The sequence below is a fragment of the Dendrobates tinctorius genome, unplaced genomic scaffold (genome assembly GCF_039654945.1).
Source record: "Dendrobates tinctorius isolate UK_male_01 unplaced genomic scaffold, ASM3965494v1 ptg000098l, whole genome shotgun sequence".
NCBI lineage: Eukaryota > Metazoa > Chordata > Amphibia > Anura > Dendrobatidae > Dendrobates > Dendrobates tinctorius.
Window position 1 is genome coordinate 21,222,991 of NW_027361766.1, and position 24,904 is coordinate 21,247,894.

The following is a 24,904-nucleotide window of genomic DNA, read 5'->3' on the forward strand; positions in this document are numbered from 1 at the left end:
GTGGGATACGGCACTGTTATGGGGTGTGGGGCTGTGTGCAGTGGGATACGGCACTGTTATGGGGTGTGGGGCTGTGTGCAGTGGGATACGGCACTGTTATGGGGTGTGGGGCTGTGTGCAGTGGGATACGGCACTGTTATGGGGTGTGGGGCTGTGTGCAGTGGGATACGGCACTGTTATGGGGTGTGGGGCTGTGTGCAGTAGGATACGGCACTGTTATGGGGTATAACAGCATGTTAATAAATGTTAATTTATTGGTTAAAAAGAAATTGTCATTTTTTTTCGGCTAATGGTAAGACCTCCCCCGAAAGTAAGACAGGGTGGGACTTTTTGGGGTAAAATTAATGTAAGACAGGGTCTTACTTTCGGGGAAACACGGTAGGTCTATGTCCTTGAATCCTGGTGCGTGGTCACTTGAATCAAAGGCTCTCATGACAGCCATGCTGTTTGAAGCAATTTTGTGCAATCTAAGCTTAGCTTCGTACAGCATACCTTGGGTCTTCTTGAGTAGATCGATAGCCGCTTCTTCTGTGGGTAGAGATTTTAGTCCATCATCTACATATAAGTCTTTCTCTACAAAGTCTCTGGCGTCTGTTCCATATTCGGTCTCTCCTTTTTGAGCGGTTTTCCGCGGGCCATAGGTTGCCACTGCTGGAGAAGGGCTGTTCCTGAATACGTGCACTTTCATGCGATACGCCACCATCTCTTTGCTGGGTCATTGTCCTTGTACCATAGGAACCTGAGGAAATTCCTATTGTCCTCTCTGACTATGAAACAGTGGAACATCTGTTCAATGTCGGAGGTGATGGCAATGGGCTCTTTCCGGAACCTCATCAACACTCCTACTAGGTTGTTTGTAAGGTTAGGACCCGTGAGGAGGACATCGTTGAGAGATACACCTTGATGTTTGGCGCTTGAATCAAAGACAACTCTTATTTGCTTAGGTTTCCGTGGGTGATATACTCCGAATGAGGGTAGGTACCAGCACTCCTTGTTTTCCTTTAAGAGAGGCGCTGGCTCCGCATGGTTATTCCAGAATATCTTGCTCATGAAGGTGACAATGTGTTCTTTCATCTCCGGTTTGTTGGTAAGTGTGCGCTGGAGAGAGTTGAATCTGGACAAGGCTTGTTCACGATTGTTCGGGAGTCTTACCCTGGTAGCTCGGAAGGGTAGGGGAAAAACCCAGTGATTGGTCTCGTCCTTAAGGAACTCATTGTCCATTATCCTGACAAATTCCTTGTCTTCCATTGACGGGGCTACTTTGTTGTCATCCTTAGTTGTATGAAATACCGATCTTCCCAAGTCATCTGCATAGGAAGAAGGAATGACATCAGGCAGCTGTACTGGATCTGGAGGCTTCTCTTTCACCTCATAGTGATGAGGGCATGGTTTGCAGAGAGTAGCTCGTCCGTCTCTGAGTACATAAGTCTTAAAGGAATCAACTCTTGTTCGGTCCAAGCACACATTTCCTATGATTACCCACCCCAAGTCGAGTCTCTGTGCGTAGGGGGCATAGTCAGGACCATTGCACTGTTGACTGATCTTATGTGTCCTTAAATTGTCTCTGCCGAGCAGAAGTAGGATTTCAGCATCTGAGTCCATAGGTGGGATAACGCTGACTAGGTGCCTTAGGTGTGGTTGGTGGAACGCAGCTTCTGGGATAGGAATCTCATTCCTATGGCTGGGTATTTGATCGCATTCGATTAGCGTAGGTAAGGGTATTTCTACGCCTCCGTTGACAGGAGAAGCAATGAAACCTTGTGCCCTCCTGCCGCTAGTCTCTATGCGGCCTGAGCAAGTGTTCAGAGTATAGGGCGTTGCTGGTCCCTTGATTCCAAAGGCTTCAAAGAACTTAGGTCCAGCCAGGGATCGATTGCTCTGATCGTCAATGATGGCATACATTTTTACTGCCTTCTCTGGTTGCCCTTCTGGATAAACTTTGATTAGGCATATCCTGGCACAGCATTTATCACTTTGGCTCTCCCCACATACCTCTGAGCATGAGCAGGAGACAGCCGTGGCAGACTTGGCGTTATTCTGTGGCTCCCTGCCATGACTTGTAGCCGGACTAGAGGTAACTGCGACTGCTGTATCGCTGGTGGCTGAGGTTGGATGCAAAGCTGATGGGTGTTTGTCACTATGACACTCTTCACACTTAATGGCAGATTTACAGTCCTTGGCCATGTGTTCTAATGAGGCGCAGCACTTGAAACATACCCCAAGTTCACTGAGGATTTTCTTGCGCTCCTGCATGGTTTTGGACCTGAAGCCTCTACATTTATTCAGTGAGAGCGGTTTTTTGTGAATGGGACACTCACGATTGAAAGACTTATCTCTCGATGGAATAGTGTACTGTTTATCGGCAGTTACTGCAGGTGGTGGCAGATTAGTCTTTCTGACACTTATACTGCTCCTCAAATCCTTGCGTCTATGTGAGACGCTTTCATACCTTGATGACGGTGTTGCTGGAGCTGTAGTGTTAGACTCCAGGAACTCTAGGCTAGGGTCGTTCCTCGTTTGGGCCTGTTCGTTGACAAACTTGCAGAACTGATCGAACGGAGGAAAGGTGACATCATGTGACCTTTTGTACCTGGAAACGCATACTGCCCACTTCTCTTGCAGACTATGCGGCAGCTTTGAGACGATTGGGTTCACCCCATGGGCAGTGTCCAGGTAGCATAATCCAGACAGACGAGGGTCTTTTTTTGCAAGTTCCAGCTCCATAAGCAGATCACTTAAGTCCAGAAGCTTGTGGGCATCCTTAAGGTTGTTCCTTGGAACCTTCTGCAGTCTCTTGAATAGGGACTTTTCTATGGCTTCAGCACTACAATAGGTTCTATCGAGTCTCAGCCAGGCAGCAGTGAGACCTGCTTCAGCTTGCCCCATGTAGACGGTCCGAAGACTCTTGATACGGTTTGTGGAGTCAGTACCCAACCATTTTACCATGAGGTCGAGCTCCATTCTGCAGTGTTGAGGTCAGCAATGGTGGCCTTGAAGGTTGCTTTCCAGGCTCTGTAGTTCTCTACATTGTCATCAAACTTTGAGAGGCTGGTGCTGATTAGATCTTTGCTCACCATAAACCTGGCTAACTCGGGCATATCCAATCCTTCACTCCTTGTTACCAAGTTAGCTTGTGTTGCCTCTCGGGCGTATAAGCTGTGTGGAGTGGAAGGGTGAATTGTTCCCGGGTAGAATGATGTTGCTGCAGGGTTGAGCTGTGGTTTAACCTCTGGAGATTTCGATGACTGCGGCTTGAACTGTGGAGATGGACTGGAGTGCATCTTGTGGTCGTCTTGTGATGATTGCTGCTCTTGAGGCGACACATTATGGCGTTGGTCTTGGGTCTCTGTAGATGCGGTGGGTAACACTGGCACCGTAAGTTGGGCTGACTTGGATGTTTCCACATTGTTGGGCTGAACGTCGCTGGAGAAGGTGTGTGCTGCAGATATCTGTTTCTGCACGTAATCACTGGTACGGACAGCTGGGTCCTCTTCTTCCAGTGGTGGTAGGCAAATTGGGTCGAGGATTTGCTTCATTGCTTGCTCAAGTATTTTTACTTCAGCTAATGCAATTTTTTCCTCCATTTCTGTTTGAAGAATCTTTGCCCGAGCCTCTGCTTCTGTTTGAAGGATCTTTGCTTGGGCCTCTGTTTCTGCTTTCGCTTTCTTGGCTTCTGCCTCTGCTTTCTTGCTTTCTGCCTCTGCTTCTGCTTTCTTGGCTTCTGCCTCCGCTTTCTTGGCTTCTGCCTCCGCTTTCTTGGCTTCTGCCTCCGCATCTTCTTTCTTGCTTTCTGCCTCTGCTTCTGCTTTCTTGGCTTCTGCCTCTGCTTCTGCTTTCTTTTCTGTGTAAGAGCGTCTTAGTTTGGATCACTCTGCGTTTAAAAGGGCCTCTAGGATTCTGTCGCTGAGGGCTGAAGTTCTTGAGCATGATGATTTGTATGACCGAGCAGAGCGTCTGGATGAGCCTGACCTGTGAGATCCAGCTTCTTGCAGATAAGCGATACGGAGCTCCGCTTTATCTTTGGCGTCTTGCACAGCGGCGTCCCTTTCTCTTTCTATGGAATCCACTTTGCTTAATTCTGATGAGGCCTTATCAATATTAGAGTCTTTTAGGAAGGCAATGTACCTTGCGGACAGTCTCTTGTATCTTCCGTGGGCCGTATCTAGCCGTTTTATAGTGACCTGTAGACTCGCTGCATCATTTTTATGGTGTTGGATGCTTGACATGAGGGAGGTGACTCGTTCCCATAGGTCGTCCAGGTTGTCATTAAAATCATCCTTTGTACTGTGATAGTTTTCGATGACCTTTATGGTTGGTTTGACAGAGCGTCTTGGTCGCGAGTCTTGGTCTGTTTCTGAAGCTCGGGTAGTATTTGCTCTGTTTCAGCAGTGGGAGACTGTGCAGGGTATTTTTCAGCCATTTTTATTTAAGGTGCACTGTCTCTTTAAGAAACTGAACTTTTGAGTTTGGGGCTGGAAATCGCAGTGCAGCTTAGTTAAGACATCCTGACGAGATCCCCAATGTGTTTATAGAGAATTGTGGAGTTTTGCAGTCCGACAATCTGCAGCAATGTTGTATAATATACAGAGAATCTCTATGCACAATGCGGTCTGGGGTGACACTGCAGAGTTTCTTAGCAGAGCAGGGCTGCAGTATGTGAGCGGGCAGGCAGGTTAGGATCTAAGGGTGATTTTTGCCAGGCTTCAAGGCAGTTTTTTGACTGTTCTGTCCCCACATGAGGCGAATGGAGGCGTAGTTGATTGGGGCTGGGAGAGATTCCTACCTTCCGTTTCCACAATGCATAGCAGACAGGACCATTGTTGCTGTTTTGCTGTTCATGCGTCCGGAGAGATGATACACACCAGATATTGTGAAGTCCAGACTTGTTTATTGGGAATCTGGACATACAGCGTATGCTTGGTAATGCAGTACTTCTCCAGAAATGCAGATATAACAACCGAGGTGGTACAGCAATGTGTGTGCAGCAAGGTGTGCAGCACGATGATTCAGCAAATTGTGAGTGATCAAAAAACTGATGCCTTCCACAGCCTGGTAAGCCTGTCTCTCCCAGGTGAAGATGAAACTAGTAATGGCCACCGGCAGGAAGAGAAGGAGTCACCTGACAGTTATGTGTTGTTCATGAACAATCCAATACAAAGAGCCGGCTCCCTGCTGTGAACGAAATGAGCCGGCTCTGCAGGGTGAAGGAGCCGAGTTTTTTGGAGTTTTTTCCTGGCGCCAGGCAGCAAAGACAAACACAAATTCTTTGTTATTATTACCTTCATTTAATTTGTCTTAAATGAAAAAACACAAAAAGAATTGTCCTAAAGCCAAATTGGCATTATGAAGTCTGAAGACTACCAACACATTTTGCAGCATAATGTAGGGCCCAGTGTGAGAAAGCTAGGTCTCCCTCAGAGGTCATGGGTCTTCCAGCAGGACAATGACCCAAAACACACTTCAAAAAGCACTAGAAAATGGTTTGAGAGAAAGCACTGGAGACTTCTAAGGTGGCCAGCAATGAGTCCAGACCTGAATCCCATAGAACACCTGTGGAGAGATCTAAAAATGGCAGTTTGGAGAAGGCACCCTTCAAATATCAGGGACCTGGAGCAGTTTGCCAAAGAAGAATGGTCTAAAATTCCAGCAGAGCATTGTAAGAAACTCATTGATGGTTTCCGGATGCGGTTGGTCGCAGTTATTTTGGCTAAAGGTTGTGCAACCAAGTATTAGGCTGAGGGTGCCAATACTTTTGTCTGGCCCTTTTTTGGAGTTTTGTGTGAAATGATCAATGTTTTGCTTTTTGCTTCATTCTCTTTTGTGTTTTTTCATTTAAGACAAATTAAATGAAGATAATAATACCAAAGAATTTGTGTTTGCAATCATTTTCAGGAAGAAACTGAGTATTATCTGACAAAATTGCAGGGGTGTCAATACTTTTGGCCACAACTGTGTGTGTGTATATATATATATATATATATATATATATAATATACACACACACACACACACACACACACACACACACACACACACACACACACACACACACACACACACGTGCTTCTCACAAAATTAGAATATCATCAAGAAGTTAATTTACTTCAGATCTTCAATACAAAAAGTAGAATTCATATATTATATAGAATAATTACTAACAGAGTGATCTATTTCAAGTGCTTATTTCTGTTAATGATTATGGCTTACAGCCAATGAAAACCCAAAAGTCATTATCTCAATAAATTAGAATACTTTATAACACCAGCTTGAAAGATGATTTTAAAATTCAAAATATTGGCCTAGTAAATGTATGTTCAGCAAATGCATTCAATACTTGGTTGAGGCTCCTTTTGCATCAATTACTGCATCAATGCGGCGTGGAATGTAGGCGATCAAGCTGAGGTGTTATGGAAGCCCAGGTTGCTTTGATAGCAGCCTTCAGCTCATCTGCATTGTCATTGACAGGTTTCAGGTCAATGAGTTTCAAAGTCACACAGGACCTCATCATCAGGACAAAACCTATCTATATATAGATAGGCTTTGTCCTGATGATGAGGTCCTGTGTATGACTTTGAAAAGCGTACCTGAAACCTGTCCAATAAAGCTTTTGAAAATATCATCGATCATCTGAATATATTCATCAGCAGCACATCCACTGACACTTCACCTCAATCCTGTGCTACTAAACCAGGTATTGGTACTTTTGGCAGCGTGGCCAGGTGCCAAGTCCTACTGGAGAATGAAATTTCCATCTCCAAAAAGCTTGTCCGCAGAGGGAAGCATGAAGTGCTCTAAAATTTCCTGGTAGACGGCTGTGCTGACTTTGGTTTTGCTAAAACACAGAGGACCTACTCAAGCAAATGACAAGGTTCCCCAAACCATCACTGATTGTGGAAATTTCACACTAGACATCAAGCAGCTTGGAATGTGGCCTCTCCACTCTTCATCCTGACTCTGGGACCTTGATTTCCAAATGAAATTAAAAATTTACTTTCATCTGAAAACAACACCTTGGACCATAGAGCAACAGTCCAGTTCTTTTTCTACTTGGCCCAGGTAAGACTCTTCTAGTGTTGTCTATTGGTCATGAGTCCTTACCAATACTGGAGCTGCAGCCTCACCATCACTGGAGCTGCTGCAACCCCCCAACCTACTGTCTCCTTCCCCACCATCCTGTAGCATGTAAGCCCGAAAGGGCAGGGTCTTCTCCCCTCTATATCAGTCTGTGATTGTTAGTTTGTTTACTGTAAGTGATATCTGTAATTTGTATGTAACCCCTTCTCATGTACAGCACCATGGAACCAATGGTGCTTTATAAATAGATGATAATAATAATGAGTGGCTTGACACAAGGAATGTGACACTTGTATCTCATGTCCTGGATATGTAAGTGTGAAGTGGCTCTTGAATCAATGACTCCAGCAGCAGTCCACTCCTTGTGAATCTCCCCTAAATTTTTGAATGGCCTTTTCTTAACAATCATTTCAAGGCTGCAGTTATCCCGTTTGCTTGTGCACCTTTTTCTATCACACTTTTTCCTTCCACTCAACTTTCCATTAATATGCTTGGATACAGCACTCTGTGAACAGCCAGTTTCTTTAGCAATGACCTTTTGTGGCTTACCCTCCTTGTGGAGTGTGTCAATGACTGCCTTCTGGACATCTGTCAGCAGTCTTCCCCATGATTGTGGAGCCTACTGAAACAAACTAATGGGACCTTTTTAAATGCTTAAGAAGCCTTTGTAGGTGTTTTTGTTAATTATTCTAATTTACTGAGATAATGAGTTTGGGGGTTTTCATTGGCTGTAAACCATAATCATCAACATTAACAGAAATAAATACTTGAAATAGATCACTCTGTAATGACTCTATATAATATATGAATTTCACTTTTTGTATTGAAGAACTGAAATAAGGCTACTTTCACACTTGCGTTTTCTTGCTGCGCGTTTTTTGCGCACAAAATCGCATGGAAAAAGCGCATACAAACGCTGCATTTTTTCAAGCATATGCAGGTAAAAAACACAGCGTTTTTATGCGTTTGTATGCGTTTTTAGTGCGTTTGCGTTTTTTTCAACATTGTCCTCACCAAAAAAATCAAGATATTATTAGGGTTAGGGTTAGAGGTTAGGGTTAGTTAGGGTTAGTAGTAATAACCCTAACCCCTGACTCTACTAACCCTAACTCCTAACCCTAAACCCTAACTAACCCTAACCCCTAACCCTTAACCTAACCCTAATCCTACTAACCCCTAACCCTAACCCTACCCCTAACCCTTAACCTAACTCAAACTCTAACCCTAACCCCAACCCTAACCCTAACCCTAACTAACCCTAACCCAACCCTAAACCCTGACTCGACTAACCCTAACTCACCCTAACCCTTACCATAACCATTGTCTAACCAATGCACAACAAAAAACGCATGCGCAAAAAAACGCATACATGAGCATGCCAATGCGCACGTATGCGCACCCATAGACTTACAATGGGTGTCTTACTGTAAAAAACGCATAGCGTGCGCATGCGTTTTTTGGGGGCAAGTCGGATGCACAAAAAAAGCAACAAGTTGCATTTTGTGCGCCCGAGCACACACTGCAAAAAAACGCATGCACACAAAAACGCATACAAACGCATGGGTAAGCGCACATAAACGCATCCCATGCAAAATATAGGAAAAAAACGCATGCGTTTTTTAGCGCTAAATAACAGCGCAAAAAACTCAAGTGTGAAACCAGCCTCAATTAACTTTTTGATAATATTCTAATTTTGTGAGAAGCACCTGTATGTATATACACATATTTGGCTGAATTCACCATTTCTTTGGACAGTGCAGCAGAAAGGTTGTGTCTTAGCTAGATAGCAAATGGGGGTGAGGAGAACTTACTGTTAAGATGTTGGCATTTGTAATTTATTTGTTTCATGAACAAAACTTCTCTATGCCAGTCTCACTACTCCCTAGGTTATTGTTAATGGAATAGTTACACACAAAATAATAATTGAAAAGCGAGTGAGACAGGTCTTACTACTGAAATAATTTGGAATGTAAAAAGGGTTAGCATTAAATAGGATGTTCTACAGCATCCAGAGAACATTGTGGATTCTGGATGTGCCAGTTTTTTTTTTATGTTGCTTTGCTTCTCAAATATTATACTTAATAATGTGGAGAGATTTTGATTACCTGCTTCGTAGTTGAGACTTATGGAAAAGGCACAGTTGAAAGAATTGTTGAAATATTGGAACCTGGGAGGTTAAGGGGAAGTCAATTTCCTACCATGCTAATTATGGATATAAGTTAAATAACAGCGCAGAGTGGGTAATTATCTACACTTAATGTCCAGAATAGAAAGTAAATTAATATTTAAATTCAACACCTTAAAACCGGATGGATTAAAATAGCAAAATAGAGCTACGATATTTACATTTATGAATTAAAATATTTAAAAATACATGTGAGATACTACAGATCCCATATCTAACTGTAGCAGGAGCTACTTATATAAGTCCAGTGGTTCCGTAGGCGCGAGACTCCCTGATGAAGGACACTTCCTTTGAAAGACACTTCCTTTGGAGACGGCATTCTGGATTACGGATTTTCCCCAGTGAGTGATGTCATTTAGGTGGACTTTGCTGCACCAGTTATGATGAGTGTACTTATTCTCCTTAGACCACCAATGTCCATAATCCATGCACTAGGGTATCAACAGCCGCGGGCGAATGTATTCAACTTCCTTTCTAAACTCATTGGAAACTCGATCACCAGCATGTTGGAGCACCCATATAAGATTTAAAAGAATCTTCATTAGGTTCCATTGTAGCGGCATTGTGCCAATTGTCTCAGGTACATTTATAGCGCAGTTTGATTTCTCATATTTGATTTTTCCTGTCTTTAGCAAATTGTAGCAGATAGCTTGCTCCCTACTGCAGCTGTGTATACCTGTGGGTGAGAGCATCAGTATATCTGTATAATTAATTAAGCATATGTTATGGGGAAAGATTAAGAACATGCATGTTAAGAAATGAAGAAAAGTACACCACATTGAGGAAATATGTATTTGTCTGAACTTAGCCAGTTAAGGGGTATATTGTTTTGGAAATAAAGGGTATCATAAAATAATGTCAAGTTTTTTAGTGATAAATTTAAGGATCTTGAAAAAATAAAAGTTATTAAGTAGGCATTTATCCCCTTTTCTCCCCCAAGCCTGTTTTCACCTTCATGACCAGGCCAAATTTTACAATTTTTACCAATGTCACTTTATGTAGTAATAACTCTGGAACGCTTTAATGGATCCCAAACATTCTGAAATAGCTTTTGCATAACTTACTGAACTTCATAATAGTGGTAACATTTCTTCAATATTACTTGCTTTTATTTCAGAAAAAAAACGAAATTTGGCAAAAATTTTGAAAATTTTGCAAGTCTCAAACTTTTAATTTTTATGTCCTTAAATCAGAGTTATGCCACACAAAATAGTTTCTAAATAACATTTTCCACATATCTACTTTACATCAGCACAATTTTTGAAAGATAATTTTTTTTTGTTAAGAAGTTATAAAGGATAAAAGTTGACCAGTGATTTCTCATTTTTCCAACAAAATTTACAAACCATTTTTTTACGGACCATATCACATATGAAGTGTCTTTGAGGGGCCTATATGACCAAAAATACTGAATAGTGACATCATCCTAAATCCTGAACACCTCAAGTTTTTCAAAACCACAATCACTGTTTATTAACCCTTCAGGTTCGCCACAGGAATTAATTGAATGTGGAAGGAAAAAATGAACATTTTTTTCACAAAAATTTTACTTTAGACCCTATTTTTTATGTTTGCAAGGGTCATAGGAAAATTTCTCTTTAGCATGTCGATCCCCCATATGTGGGGTAAAACCACTGTTTGGGCACACAGCAGAGCTCAGAAGGCAAGGAGCTCTACTTAACTTTTTGAATGTAAAATTTGGTGCCTGGAATCATCACCGATTGAAATACGGTTGGAATTTTTGAAAATATTTTAATGGCAGAACTGTATGGAGAGAACCCCTTTGTGGCAGCGGAGGATATGGATTTATTCACTGATGCATTGGGGTCAGAGGGTTTTGATGTTTCTGGAATGGGAATTGGTGTGCATTTAGGTGGCATTGGGCTTGGGCAGTGAACAGGGTGACAAGGAATATAGTTTTGTTAGAGCTTTTTCTGGTACTGGTAGCCCTAGTTGTTTGGGATCGACAGCTAGGTAACAAATGTATACTGCTCAAAAAAATAAAGGGAACACTAAAAGTTGGATCAGCCTGTAATTTGTTCCCTTTATTTTTTGAGCAGTATATTTCACTGAGATTGGACAGCAAAGTTGTAGTATATGCTATAAATTGCCTGTCGTTGCGTTGTAGTTTAGTGGTGAAATTGTTAAGACAACATCTGGTTGAAGATTTGGTTGAAGGCAGTGCACATCGAAGGTAAATGTAAAGTGATAGCTGATGCACTTACTCGATTCCAGTTCACAAAGTTCTTCATGCTGGAGCTGAGGGTCAAAAGGATGAGCAAAGACTGTAGTATTTAAGGGGATTAATTTGGTCTTAGTGATGGAACTCTTGCAACGCTCTTTGGCTGCATCATTGTGGAATGGCTATTTAGCAGCAAGGGAGCAATGGTCCAGGTTTGTACTAACAGTAATTTTCATTGGTTTCAGAGATCAGAGCAGGCTGCTTTAGCATTCTGTGTTCTTTGAAAAGGGTGTGCATACTCTACTGTGGTAAAGAATTTGGCTGGTATATCCTTTTTTCTAAAAATGGCCATTGAGTATTTATTTCTTTATAGAACAAATTTTAAAGGGCTACTAGAAGGATCATGGTGTATATGATGGCAGGTGTCCTATTATGCCTGCTATTCTAAGGCTGGTTTCACACTTGCGTTTTTTTGCGTTGTTTTTTAGCGCAAAAAACATGCTTTTTTTCCCTATCTTTTACATGGGTGCGCATAGGTGCGCATACACATGCGTTTGTACGCGTTAGTATGCGCATGCGCTTTTTTGTAGTGTGCGCTCGAGCACACAAAATGCATCCTGTTGCATTTTTTGTGCGTCCGACTTGCCCCAAAAAAACACATGCGCACGCAATGCGTTTTTTACAGCCAAACACCCATTACAGTCTATGGGTGCGCATATGTGCACATGGTAATGCGCACATATGCGCAAAAAACGCACGCGTTTGTTTAAAAAAATGCACCAAAACCCGCAAAAAAACCACACACAAACGCATGATGATGCACAGCGCAAAAAAACGCAAGTGTGAAAGTAGCCTAAGGGATTTATGTACAGTTTCTCGTTCTTGTTGTTTTAATTCATTTGAATCATTACTTTTTTCAGCAGCAGCATCATTGCTATATTTCGGTGCTCTGTGGATAGAAGAACTGCTGCCCAGGAGCAGGGCTGCCACCAGGAATTCCAGGGCCCCATTCTGGCAAAACTTTCATGCCCCCTTGAGACTCCTCACAGGAGCCACCCTTTGAACCTTCCATAGTTCCACTGCCCATTCTTGGAAAAACTCCACTTCTGCAAAACGTCCTCACCAGTCACACAGTAACAGTTCCCATTGAACACCATATAACCTACATAACCAGGAGCTTTTCTTTGGGCCAAAATATTTTTTTAAGCCTGACACCACAACCAGGTAGACTCTTTTGGTAGGGCCTTACTCCAATCTAACCTATTAAAGATTTCTTAAAATTTCCAATGCTCTTTTTAGGTATATTTTTATTTATTTTTCTTTAAGCGAATGTGTCACATTTTTTTTTTAAATGACCAATATTACCACAGACAAATACTGCCACACCATGACCAGACCACATATTACCACCACATAGAGACTGAATAATACCACATACAAGGGAAAAATACCGCCACACCATGACCAAATGACCTATTACCACCACATAGTGACCGAATTAAACCACATACAAGGAACAAATGCTACAAAGCTGCCTTTTCTTGCATCATCAGATAACATTAATTTTTTTGAAAAATCACCTTTTTATCCTTTTTCTCTTTCCAGTTCTTCATATATTTCATTTTCCCTTATTTTTAATGTACTTCATTTGAAGAAATATAAATTAATATTAACCATAAACCCTGAACCCTAGCGTGTGGGTGATGGAAACCAGCCCACCTGAATGACATTACCGTTATTATTGAGAGAGGGAATAGGTTGAAACCACAAAGGAGAGCATATAGGTATATTCCTGACTGTAAGAATTGCCACCTCAATAGCAGCCTGAGTGCTGATGACTGATGTGAGGGATGATGGAGAATCCATTTTGGATTATAGGACATCTCTGTCCACTCCTGGAATGTGCCCCCACCCTTGTGTCCCCCCAGGCCAAATTAGGCAATGCAATGTTTTGCTTTAATTAAAACATCAGAAAGAAGCTCTTTGAAGCTCTTAACACAATGGTGTGAAATCTTCTGCAGCTGGCTCCCTTTGTCTGACCAAGTACATGGAGATACCATGGCACAACATGTCACATCAGGCTCTGAGGTATTGAATCTGGAAAATGACCTATAATAACAGAATGCAATATCTCTGAGACTAGCCGAGCACATAATCCGAATCGGCGGTTCTTCCCCCATACGTCCGTGCCCGGTAGCCACCTGTAGCATTCTGCATTATGGAGTTATAAAGCTTAGCCACCAGAAATTACATATGGCCGGTGTATTTGGTCTCGTCCCGCTAGATAAAATCCAGCGGGACCAAGTGGTGGCACCACGGACCCATTCAGAACTTCGAGAGGAAAGTTATGGGCCATCCACAATTCTGGACAGAAAATCATATTCTCAGACATTGGAGGAGGGAGGAAGCTCAGCCCATGGGTGGCAGCAGAGTTTGGGAGGGAAAAGCCTGGAGATATAACGCAGACCCTCATTTTGGACATAGTCTTCTACTGGCAGGAGGACCAGTTTACTGACGCGGCCAAGGGAACTATGTAACTGAGATTTTGACCTGTGATCCAACAGCGCCTCCCTGTGGTCACATGCTACATAACACAAAAATTGCAACCTATCTATATCCTACCTTTGTACTGCACTCCTGACTGTATATCTGTAAATTGTTCTTGTATATATATACCTGTATATTTCTATTGCGCCTTTTCGGCGATTAAATATAAAATTAATCTTGGGCTGCTCTTTTATCTTGATCCACGAATCCCCATGCTCAGTTGGTCAATTGTATGCTACCGGGGTTGGTTTCTGACCCGATATAAGCCTGTTGTCGGACAGGGCTTATTTCCAAAGAGGAACTGGTGGCAGAGTACAGTACTGTTTTAGTGAGGAACACTGGCAGTGATGGCCCGGTGGTTTATATATCCCGAGCCTGGACTTGTAATATATATCCCCCCTCACTGGGAGCACCTCATTAACTCGAACCTATAAGGGAAGCCTTTCTGGCCACTATTTGCCCTCGGTGCAGTTCCCTGACTCACCAGAGGAAAGTGGTGGCACCAAAGAGCCGACCCCTGCTAGGTCCTTCTCTCCCCTCCCTGAGGCGAGCAAAGTCAATGCCCCCTTCCCCTGTGAGATACCTCACACCTGACTTTGAAGAGGTTTGTCAGAGGTGAAAGCACCACTTCAGTGTTTTTTTATTGCAGTGGTGTAGTGATGACACTAATCTAAGTTTTCTGTCCCTAATCTTATACTTACTTGTCTTCAGCTGTTCTTTGCGCCACTTCTGTCTGTCACTAGTAGTTTGTGACCTGCTGAATTAATCCAGTGTTTGCTGGACCGATTTGGAAGTCACAAGTTAATGTAAGTCTGAGAGCCAGAATGAGGCTCTCATAGACTTTGGGGAGACATGTGGGTCAGTGGGTGCTCTTGTCTGATGGCCTGGTTGTCTTTAAAAATGGGCCAAAGCTCATCCCACTGAATGCCAGTACTCCTTTCCCGTGGGCAGAACACTACTCAACAACACAGGGTGAGGGTACCAGACTCTGGTAAGACTTTCCGAGTCACCAACAGTTTTAACAGCATATATTACATTCCCAGCAAGAACACAAGATGATGCAAGTGACAGAGCCTCACCCTTCCACTGGCTCCCGAAGGATTAAAACATCTGAGACTTCAGGGCATCTGGAGGCAACCACCCCAATCAGCAGAACCCCGCTTTTGGCAGGCACCTACTCAGAGGAGGTGGCAGCAAGCTTAGGAAACTGACCAAGCACAGCGAGGCATGTGGCCAGGTGACCAGATTGTCCCATCCTGGTCATCCAAATAAATTAGTGGCTCAGTGTTGGGCAGTGGAGAAGTTCTGTAATCTACCAGCTGGAAACATGGTCCCTAGGCTGAAGTCCTATATAATCACACTGGTGGAAGGTGCAGGCACCTTTTCACATCCCTCAGCTTCCATTTTAGGGCACTGTGTCCCAAAGAATTTGGAGGGAGATAATCATAACTTTTCCCTCATTGTTCACTAGTTCAATTAGACTGCATAATTGTCCTTCAAATGATGCAGACAAGTACACTACAAGGGACTGATGAAATATGTAATCAGCAGGCATTCTACAAATCAGTATACAAAAACGGGCACCGGACAGTCTCATATGAAAAATGGCTCATGTCCCTTGACTTACTGAACAAAGGAATAGTATATCTTGCATAATTAAGAACAGTTCACCCCCATCCAAGTGGCCAGATTTTCCTCATTGATTCAGTCATCACAGACTTTCATTGAGAAATTGTGACTGTTAGGACTTCCAGTCAGGTAGAAGTTGCGGTCACAAGATGGTGGCATGGGACCAGAGCATCGCTGAGAACAGTTGATGACAGTGGCTGGTAATTTTAAGACTAGGCTAAGGAAACTTAGATTAATGCACCACTCTAGCACTGAAATAGAAAAAATGCTGGAGCCCTTTGTGAAGTGATGGGCCTCTTGTGAATGGAATACCTTTCAATCATGCGCATGGCCGAACCAGTCATATCTTTGGGCGTGCCAAAATCCAGAGAGCACCATGCTCGGCTATCTGCTGCAGTCCCATTAAGAATGAATGGAGCAACAAACAGTTCTTCAAAGCCGCCGGTCTCTAGACGAGTGCTGGGGAGGGTCCTAGTGCTCAGATTTCTAGTAATTAGGAAATGAACTTTTAATCTAGAGAATACCCCTTTAACTGCTCTTTCTAAGCAGACAATATAACAGTAAAAACAGTTATAAAATCACAATAAAGATGACAAATTGGCAGAAACCAATAGCATGTTTTTTATTATATTATAGTTTATATATACTATTTATTGACTTCCCATAGAAATTGTCAGCTTCTGTTCAGAATAAGTGATACGCTATTTCATAGCAGCCTGAGGCTCAGAATGACTAGGCAAGCCCCTGGTGTTTTGACTAGGTAAGGTTATTGTGATAATAAAGTAGGCCTCCCATTAGCTTATGTAAGATTATAATTCACAGTGGAATCAGGAGTAGAAGTGTATCAAATCATGAAAATAATGATACGCTATGAAGGAGCAGAGTCCATAGGAAAAGCACATTAATAATAGTCTATGGAATATCACACTGGATCCTTTGTATCAATCTTCCTCTGATAAGTGCTTAGGGAAGTAATAAAGGGTGCAATGGAAATTCTGTACGAATTGATGATTCTATGTAATTAAGGTTGCCTTTGTTCAAAATTACTTCTTAAAAAACATCTTATATTCAGATTTATTCCTCCCATAGGAAGAAGTTAATAGAAAATTAAAATGCTCTGACGTCAGCTACTAGAGCAGCTGCATCTGAGAGTGAACACTTTTACTGTATGCCTGTAGTCCATAGTGTACTGTATATCACGTACAGTACATCAGAAAAGTGAGTACACTCCTTTTGATACAATGTAAAGTAGTCAGTTTACAGCTTTTTTATAACAGTGTAAATTTGGTGTGCACTCAACACACAGCATTAATGTCTAAACCGCTTGAAACAAAAGTAAGTACACCTCTAAGTGAAAATGGCCAAATTGTGCCCAAAGTGTCAATATTTTTGAGTGGCCTCCATTTTTTTCAAGCATTACCTATACTCTATTGGGCATGTAGTTCACTAGAGCTTCACAGGTTGCCACCGGAATCCTCTACCACTCATCAATGACGACGTCATCAAGCTCGTGGTTGTTAGAGACCTGTCACACTGTGACGGCCTTCAGTAAGGAAGAGGGGCCTCAAACTGCTACTGGTGCTGAGACTCTATCTCTGTCCTGGGGTTCTCTTTAAGGTAGAGAGGCCTGTGTCTCCGACCTTACTATGCTCCTGTAAAAACCCTAATCTGTCCCTTCCTTCAACTCATGAGGCATGGGACAGAAATGAAAGGTAAACCAGATACAAGGACAAAACAGGGATAACAGAAAACCTCTAATATACAGAAGCACTAACCAACAATAGGGAGGATAGGGACAGGGAGCAATAAACTAAATGGGAAAAGGGAACAGGAGTTAAACACACATGTACAATAGCAACTTACAGAACACCAAAACTCCAACTCCAAACGTCAACTACTTAGCTTTAGCACACAGCACAGGAAGACGAATCTCCAATAGCAACAACGATCTCCTATTCAGCACAGCATCACCTAAGCGCAAGGGAGCAGAGCTTTCACCGGCAGGACAACGAGGTTCTACCCATGTTTTATAGAAAGAGTTAATGACCAGATGAGAAGCAGCTGAAATGCAGCTGCATATTTCTGCCAAGCATAGAAAGGGCCGTTAATCTCTTCAGCACCAAAGGAAAGCAAGTTAATTTAATATGGGATCCAAATACACAGGCTAAATAGAAGATCTGCATTTCATAATACGCAGTGGTCTTCTACCCCCATATCTCCCAGGCCGGCATGACATACTTCTGACAGTATCCCCCCTTCTACGAGGGACCATGGTTTACCTGGATTGGACACTTCTCTCATACCCCAAGATCAGACAATAGAGCAGGTGGAGGCGTTGGTCTGCTCCTCTCACCAAAATGTACATTTCAGGTTATCCCTCAACTACCCTCACTAGTCTTCCCTTCTTTTGAGGTCCATGCCGTCAGACTCTACACCCCCTTCTCCATGCGAGTGGCGGTGGTATATCGTCCTCCTGGCCCCTCCCATCAGTTCCTGGATCATTTTGCCACTTGGCTTCCACATTTTCTCTCCTGTGACATCCCTACCCTCATCATGGGAGATTTCAACATCCCCATTGCTCTTCCCCTCTCACCATCTGCTACTCACCTACTCACTCTGACCACAATCTTCTTTCATTCTCTATCAAGAACTGCCAGGCTGCTCAGGTCACCCCCACTGTCCAGACTTATAGAAACATACAGGCCATTAACACCCAGAAACTTATGAAGAACTTGCAGTCTTCATTGGCCCCTATCTCCTCCCTCTCATGTCCTGATTCTGCATTGAAGCATTACAATGAAACACTTCAAAGTGCCCTGGATGAATTTGCTCCCCCTATAAATAGAACACCACAACGCAGACGGCGACAACCCTGGCACACGGTGCAAACACGTTTCCTGCAGCGGTGCTCCAGGTGCGCCAAACGTCTGTGGAGAAAATCAGATCTACACGAAGATTTCATCCATTTTAAGTTTATGCTTAGAACATACAACACTGCCCTTCACCTCGCCAAACAAGCCTATTTCAACACCCTCATCATCTCACTGTCCAATAACCTAAAACGTCTCTTTGACATTTTTCATTCTCTACTCAACCCAAGAGTACAGGCCCCAACCACGGAGCTCCGAGCTGACGATCTGGCCAATTACTTCAAAGAAAAAATTGACCAGATTCGACAGGAAATTATCTCCCAATCACCTCATACCATGCACTGTCCTCCCTCCCCCACTGCATCTAGCTCACTCTCTGATTTTGAACCAGTCACAGAAGAAGAAGTAAGCAGGCTCCTTGCATCTTCTCGCCCAACCACTTGCACCAGTGACCCATTTCCGTCACATCTCCTCCAGTCCCTTTCCCCTGCTGTCACCCCTCACCTAACTAAAATATTTAACCTCTCTCTCTCTTCTGGTATTTTTCCCTCCTCATTTAAGCATGCCATCATACATCCACTACTTAAAAAACCATCCCTCGACCAAAACTGTGCCGCTAACTATAGACCTGTCTCTAATCTTCCCTTCATCTCTAAACTCCTGGAATGCCTGGTCCACTCCCGTCTTATCCGCTATCTCTCAGAAAACTCTCTTGTCGACCCTCTCCAATCTGGTTTCCGCTCTTTACACTCCACTGAAACTGCCCTCACTAAAGTCTCTAATGATCTGCTAACAGCTAAATCAAATGGTCATTACTCCATGCTAATTCTCTTGGATCTCTCTGCAGCATTCGACACTGTGGATCATCAGCTCCTCCTCACTATGCTCCGTTCCATTGGCCTCAAGGACACCGTTCTCTCATGATTCTCCTCCTATCTCTCCAACCGCTCCTTTACTGTATCTTTTGCCAGTTCGTCCTCCTCTCACCTTCCCCTTAGTGTTGGGGTCCCTCAAGGATCGGTTCTAGGCCGCCTCCTCTTCTCCTTGTACACTGCCCCTATTGGTCAAACAATCAGTAGATTTGGTTTACAGTACCATCTCTATGCTGATGACACCCAATTATACGCTTCTTCTCCTGACATCACGCCAGCCTTTCTAGAAAACACCGGCGATTGTCTAAATGCTGTGTCTAATATCATGTCCTCACTATATCTGAAACTGAACCTGTCAAAGACTGAACTCCTGGTGTTTCCTCCCTCTTCTAATGTACCTATACCCAACATTGCCATTCCTGTGTGTAGTTCCACTATTACTCCCCAGCAACAGGCCCGCTGTCTTGGTGTCATACTTTATTCCGAGCTCTCCTTTGCCCCCCACATTCGATCACTGGCTCGCTCTTGTCATCTGCACCTCAAAAACATTTCTAGAATTCGACCTTTTCTTACTTTTGACTCTGCAAAAACGCTTACTGTTTCTCTTATTCATTCTCGTCTCGACTATTGTAACTCTCTTCTAATCGGTCTCCCTCTTACCAAACTCTCCCCTCTCCAATCTGTCTTGAATGCTGCAGCCAGGATCATATTCCTCACCAATCGTTACACCGATGCCTCTACCTTGTGCCAGTCATTACACTGGCTACCCATCCACTCCAGAATTCAGTATAAACTTATTACCCTCACCCACAAAGCCCTCCATAGCTCAGCACCACCTTACATCTCCTCCCTTGTTTCAGTATACCACCCTACCCGCGCCCTCCGTTCTGCTGATGACCTGAGGTTAGCATCCTCAATAGTCAGAACCTCCCACTCCCGTCTCCAAGACATTACACGTGCCACGCCAATTCTTTGGAATGCACTTCCCAGGTCAATACGAATAGTCCCCAATCCCCACAATTTTAAGCGTGCCCTGAAAACGCATTTATTCAGACTGGCCTATCGCCTCAACACATAACCTAATCTATCCCTGTGTGGCACAGCCAAAAGTTTTCCCATAACCAGATTTCCCGCATCATGTTCCCACATGCTTTATTCATCCATTAGCCCTCTGTGTTTGTACTGTTACACACTTAACATTATGGCTGGCCATACAATCAGGGCAACTGTTACCACCCACCTTTCGTGTCTACCTCTTTCCTCATAGACTGTAAGCTTGTGAGCAGGGCCCTCTTTCCTCTTGGTATTTGTTATAATCTACTGTATGTGATTATTGCTATGCTGTAATGTCTATTGTCTGTACAAATCCCCTCTGAAATGTAAAGTGCTGCGGAATATGTCGGCGCTATAAAAATAAAATTTATTATTATTATTATTATTGGACAAATGAAAGGACCGTATCAACCTACCGGCATTAACCTCAGATGTCGGCACCCACATCCTCGCCTTAGGACCATGTCTTTTCCAATGTACCAGGTACTGTACAGAGCAGCGAACCATACGGGAGTTGATAATTTTCGCTACCTGAAATTCAAAATTGCCATCAATAATAACCAGTGGCAACGGTTCCACAGGGGCAAGAAATTTTTGGAGCAAGACTTGTGCAAAACATTATGGATCTTGAGAGTTGGCGAAAGCTTGAGATGAAAAGCTACAGGGTTGATTACAGCAACCATCTCATAAGGACCAATAAACCTAGGACCTAATTTCCAAATGGAGCTCATTTTTGGTGGATAGCCATACTAAATCATTCACCCCACTTCCAGACAATCTTTTTTTAACAGCCATAGGTTTGTATTTGTCCCCCATGATCCTTAAACAATTCTGAACCCCTTCCCACACAGGGAACCCCTGAAGACTTATCATTACTGAAGGTACAGAATTGTGGATGGTAACTATATGTGCCAAAAAATGGCGACTTACCAGTGGAGTCACTACAACAATTTAATGAAAACTCAGCCAGTGGTAGAAAAAAAGACCAATCTTCCTGGTTGTCTGACACAAATCATCTGAGGTAAGTTTCTAAACTTTGGTTTAGGCATTCAGTATGACCAATAGTTTGAGGATGGAACACCGAAGAAAAGGATAAATGCATCCCTAAGTAAGCACACAATGCCCTCACGCTGTGAGGTCTTCAGTAAGGAAAAGGGACCTCAAACTTTCCCTGGAGCTGGAACCCTAACATTGTCACGGAGGTACTCTTAAGGTATAGAGGCCCAAGTCTCCAACGTTACTATCCTCCTGTAAAAACCCTAATCTGTCCAATCCCCCACCCCATGAGGCAAGGGACAGAAATGAAAGGTAAACCAGACACAAAGACGAAACAGGAATAACAAAAAACCTTTAACATACAAAAACACTAACCAACAATAGGGAGGAGGATAGAGACAGGGAGGAATAAACTAAAAGGGAACAGGAGATAAACACACATGTACAACAGCAACCTACAGAACATCACAACTCCAACTCCAAATTTCACCTACTGAGCGTTAGCACACAGCATAGGATGACGAATCTCCAATTGCAACAACGAAATCCTATTCAGCACAGCATTTCCTAAGAGGAAGGAAGCAAAGCTTGCAATGGCAAGACAGAGAGGGTCTGGCCTGGTTTCATAGGAAGAGCTGAATGTTTCTGACCAGCAAAGAAAGGGTCATTAACCTCCTCAGAACCAAAGGAAGCTACATTAATTTAATATGGGATCCAAATACACAGGGTAAATAGAAGATCTGCCATTCACAATACACAGTCATCTTCTACCCCCCAGGTCTCCCAGGTTGGCGTGACACACTCGTGACAAGACCTTGCGCTCCTCCAACTTCCATTTGAGGATGTCCCACAGATGCTCAATAGGGTTTATGTCTGGAAATATGTTTGGCCAATCCAGTACCTTTTGCAAGGAAGTGTTCATCTTGGAGGTGTGTTTGGGGTTGTTATCATGTTGGAATAATTCCATGCAGCCCAGCTTCTGAAGTGAGGGGTATCATGTTCTGCTTCAGTATGTGACTGTACACAGTGGCGTAACTACAAAGTTATGGGCCCTGGTGTGAACCTTAAATGGGGCCCCCCATGCCAAAATATTTTCCACCCAAATTCACATTTTCCCTATTCATTTCGTACACTGTAGCTTTGTTGCAATGTTGTATAATCTGACCTCAGTGGCGTAACTATCCGGTGCCCCATCCTGGTATATATTTGTCCCCCGTACTGCCATTGTTCTCCAATGTATAAAAGAAAATATACTCATCAGGGGCTTACATAGAAGTCATGGGGATCCATATAAGAAGTATAATGGATCCCCATAGTCCTCCACATAATATAATGCACTCCCATAGTCCTCTATATAATGTACTGCACAGTTCATAGTCATCCTTGTAGTATAATCAAATGCACCTCCACAGTCATCCATAAACTATAATGCACAGCCCATAGTCCTCAATAAAGTATAATGCACAGCATACAGTCATATGTTAAAGTTTGGGCACCCCTATTAATGTTAACTTTTTTTCTTTATAACAATTTTGGTTTTTGCAACAGCTATTTCAGTTTCATATATCTAATAACTGATGGACTCAGTTATATTTCTAGATTCAAATGAGGTTCATTGTACTAACAGAAAATGTGCAATCTGCATTTAAACAAAATTTGACCGGTGCAAAACATATGGGCACCCTTATCATTTTCTTGATTTGAACACTCCTAACTACTTTTTACTGACTTCCTGAAGCACTAAATTGGTTTTGTAACCTCATTGAGCTTTGAACTTCATAGCCAGGTGTATCAAATCATGAGAAAAGGTATTTAAGGTGGCCACTTGCAAGTAGTTCTCCTATTTGATTCTCCTATGAAGAGTGGCATCATGGGCTCCTCAAAACAACTCTCAAATGATCTGAAAACAAAGATTATTCAACATAGATTTTCAGGGGAAGGATACAAAAAGTTGTCTCAGAGATTTAACCTGTCAGTTTCCACTGTGAGGAACAAAGTAAGGAAATAGAAGAACACAGGTACAGTTCTTGTTAAGCCCAGAAGTGGCAGGCCAAGAAAAATATCAGAAAGGTAGAGAAGAAGAATGGTGAGAACAGTCAAGGACAATCCACAGACCACCTCCAAAGACCTGCAGCATCATCTTGCTGCAGATGGTGTCACTGTGCATCGGTCAACAATACAGCTCACTTTGCACAAGGAGAAGCTGTATGGGAGAGTGATGCGAAAGAAGCCATTTCTGCAAGCACGCCACAAACAGAGTCGCCTGAGGTATGCAAAAGCACATTTGGACAAGCCAGTTACATTTTGGAAGAAGGTCCTGTGGACTGATGAAACAAAGATTGAGTTGTTTGGTCATACAAAAAGGCGTTATGCATGGAGGCTAAAAAACACAGCATTCCAAGAAAAACACTTGCTACCCATAGTAAAATTTGGTGGAGGTTCCATCATGCTTTGGGGCTGTGTGGCCAATGCCGGCACCGGGAATCTTGTTAAAGTTGAGGGTCTAATGGGTTCAACTCAGTATCAGCAGATTCTTGACAATAATGTGCAAGAATCAGTGACGAAGTTGAAGTTACGCAGGGGGATGGATATTTCAACAAGACAATGATCCAAAACACCGCTCCAAATCTACTCAGGCATTCATGCAGAGGAACAATTACAATGTTCTGGAATGGCCATCCCAGTCCCCAGACCTGAATATCATTGAACATCTGTGGGATGATTTGAAGCGGGCTGTCCATGCTCGGCGACCATCAAACTTAACTGAACTGGAATTGTTTTGTAAACAGGAATGGTCACAAATACCTTCATCCAGGATCCAGGAACTCATTAATAGCCACATGAAGCAACTTGAGGCTGTTATTTTTGCAAAAGGAGGATCTGTGAAATATTAATGTCACTTTTATGTTGAGGTGCCCATACTTTTGCACCGGTCAAATTTTGTTTAAATGCAGATTGCACATTTTCTGTTAGTACAATAAACCTCATTTGAATCCAGAAATATAACTGAGTCCATCAGTTATTAGATATATGAAACTGAAATAGCTGTTGCAAAAACCAAAATTGTTCTAAAGAAAAAAGGTTAACATTAATAGGGGTGCCCAAACTTTAACATATGACTGTAGTTCTTCATAATAGTAAAATGCACCTCACAGTCCTCCTATAAAGTATTATGTACCCCATAGTCATACATAGTATAATGCAGTTGCCCCATAGGAGTATAAAATGCAGCAGCCCCATAGGAGTATAAAATGCAGCAGCTCCATAGGAGTATAAAGTGCAGCAGCCCCATAGGAGTATAAAATGCAGCAGCCCCATAGCAGTATAATGCATCCCCTCCCCCCAACCCCCCATAGTAGTATAATCCACCCTCATACCACGGCTTTATTAAAAAAAAAAAAAAAAAAAGTTTTTCCTTACCTGGCCGAGCTCCAGCGATGTCCTCACCCATGGCGTTCCGGTATATGACAGTGTCATACGTTGGCAACCTGTGATT

At 42.9% G+C, this 24,904-nt stretch overlaps 1 long non-coding RNA gene across 1 annotated transcript in view; it reads right to left on the bottom strand.

Moving 5' to 3' along the window:
• Nucleotides 1–8,788: 8,788 nt before the first annotated feature.
• Nucleotides 8,789–24,904, bottom strand: part of LOC141099190 (uncharacterized) — a 37,343-nt gene continuing 21,227 nt past the window's right edge. The window contains exons 2-3 of the long non-coding RNA XR_012234442.1: nucleotides 20,829–20,943; nucleotides 8,789–9,935 (exon numbers count right to left, since the gene is read on the bottom strand). This is a non-coding gene — a long non-coding RNA (uncharacterized lncRNA). The remainder of the gene's footprint in view (nucleotides 9,936–20,828; nucleotides 20,944–24,904) is intronic.